Here is a 2,859-nt window from a genome sequence, read left to right as displayed (position 1 = left end):
TTTCCATGTTTTTATGCTGTTCTTAGGCTGGTTATTTAACCACCTCTTAGCTTGATCTTTTACAGCAAATGGAAACAGTAATAATCTGTAGACATCCTGATCTACTTCCTTATCATGTACTGTATTAGCAATTTGCAGAAATTGTGCCAGAAACTCTGTAGGTTCTTCATGTGGAAGACCAGAATACTGGCAGTTTTGCTGCACCATGATAATGAGCTGAGGATTCAGCTCAAAGCTACTAACTCCAATGGAGGGTATACATATACTACTCCTATATGAAACAGTAGTGGGGTTAGCATATGACCCCAGAGTATACTACTCCCATATGAAGCAGTAGTGGGGTTAGCATATGACCCCAGAGTCCTCTTGGACTGTTCATTCCTACTTGCTTCCATAATGGATTACAAGAGATAATTTATATGTTGATTTTATTTATTTTATAAAAGTGGAATAAATAAAATGAAATATATATAAAAAGAATTTTAAAAATATTTTGTGAAAATTTTTCGAAAAATTTTGAAATTGAAATCTGAAATTTATAAAAAAAATAAAAAAAAATTTTCGAAAATGTAGTTTTATAGTTAGAAAAGATATATTTTTTTTTGAATTTTGAATTTATGATGAAAGAGAAAAACACATAAAAGACACAAGACTTAAAATTTTTAGATCTAATGCTTCTTATTTTCGAAAATTTTGGAGGGAAAACACCAAGGAACACCAAACTTAAAAATTTTGAGATCAAGACACAAGAAAAATTCAAGAACACTTTGAAGATTCACAAGAACACCAAGAACAAAAGAAAGAACACCAAACTTAAAATTTTTAGAAAACCAGGACAAATTTTCGAAAATTAAAGAAAACTTAGCAAGAAAACACCAAACTTAAAGTTTGGCACAAGATTCAATAAAAGAAAAATTAATTTTGAAAAGGATTCCAAAGAGGATACCCAATTATGAAGAACAACTACTAAAGCTCCAGCAAAATGGGCAGCAACTTCAGAGTTAATTTTAAAAATGGATATAAGAAAAAATTTTTGAAAGTTACTGTTTGAAAAAACACAAGAGAAACAAGAAAAGACACAAAACAAGAAAAACTAAAGATCAATCAAGAAAAATGGACAAGAACAACTTGAAGATCAAGGAAGAACCAAGAACACTAACACGAATATTTTTTTAGAAAAATATCAAATATGCAATTACACCAAACTTAAAATAAGACACTAAACTCACGAGAAATTAACAACTAATTAAGAAAAATAGTATTTTTGAAAAGAAATTTTTTTGAAAAGAGACTATCCTATCAAAATTTAATGACTCTATAACAACAAAAATAAATTATTCCTAATCTAAGAAATAAAATAAGCCTTCAATTGTTCAAACTCAACAATCCCCGGCAACGGCGCCAAAAACTTGGTGCACGAATTTGTAATCCGCACAACTAACCAGCAAGTGTACTGGGTCGTCCAAGTAATACCTTACGTGAGTAAGGGTCGATCCCACGGAGATTATTGGTTTGAAGCAATCAATGTTTATTTTATTAATCTTAGTCAGGAGGCCAATAAGGTTATTTGGATTTAATTGTAAGAGGTCAAAGTATTTAAAATTATTAGAAAAATAAGAGAGAATCAAATCGTTACTTGGTGTGCAATAATAAGAAATATGTTGGAGTTTTGGAGATGAGTTGTCCTTTGAATTTCTACTTTTCCTTGAAGTCCTCTTCCCACACGCAGGGTTCCTTCCATGGCAAGCTCTATGTAGGGTGTCACCGTTGTCAATGGCTACTTCCCATCCTCTCAGTGAAAACGTTCCTATGCTCTGTCACAGCACGGCTAATCATCTGTCGGTTCTCAATCAGGTTGGAGTAGAATCCATTGATTCTTTTGCGTCTGTCACTAACGCCCAGCCTTTAGGAGTTTGAAGCTCGTCACAGTCATTCAATCACAGAATCCTACTCGGAATACCACAGACAAGGTTTAGACTTTCCGGATTCTCATGAATGCCGCCATCAATCCAGCTTATACCACGAAGATTCTGATTAAGAAATCTAAGAGATATTCATTTAATCTGATGTAGAACGGAGGTGGTTGTCAGGCACACATTCATGTATTGAGGAAGGTGATGAGTGTCACGGATCATCACCCTCTCTATAATTAAGCGCGAATGAACATCTTAGATAAGAACAAGCGTGTTTGAATGGAAAATAAAGGAATTGTATTAATTCATCGAGACGCTGTGAAATAGAAATAATTGCATTAATTCATTGTGACGCTGCAGAGCTCCTCACCCCCAACAATGGAGTTTAGAGACTCATGCCGTCAAAAGTATGTAATTCAGATCTAAAAATGTCATGAGGTACAAGAAATGTCTGTAAAAGTTGTTTAAATAATAAACTAGTAACCTAGGTTTACAGAAAATGAGTAAACTAAGATAATTGGTGCAGAAATCCACTTCTGGGACCCACTTGGCGTGTGCTGGGGCTGAGACTAAAGTTATCCACGAGTTGAGGTCTTTCTTGGAGTTGAACTCCAAGTTATAACGTGTTTTGGGCGTTCAACTCCGGATCATGACGTTTTTCTGGCGTTTAACTCCAGACAGCAGCATGTACTTGGCGTTCAACGCCAAGTTACATCATCAATTCCCGAATAAAGTATGAACTATTATATATTGCTGGAAAGCCCTGGATGTCTACTTTCCAACGCCGTTGAGAGCGCGCCAATTGGACTCCTGTAGCTTCAAAAAATCTATTCCGAGTGCAGGGAGGTCAGAATCCAACAGCATCAGCAGTCCTTTTTCAGCCTAACTCAGATTTTTGCTCAGCTCCCTCAATTTCAGCCAGAAAATACCTGAAATCACAGAAAAA

This window comes from Arachis duranensis, chromosome 4, assembly GCF_000817695.3.
Source record: "Arachis duranensis cultivar V14167 chromosome 4, aradu.V14167.gnm2.J7QH, whole genome shotgun sequence".
In the NCBI taxonomy this organism is placed as follows: domain Eukaryota; kingdom Viridiplantae; phylum Streptophyta; class Magnoliopsida; order Fabales; family Fabaceae; genus Arachis; species Arachis duranensis.
This window is presented reverse-complemented; position numbering follows the sequence as displayed.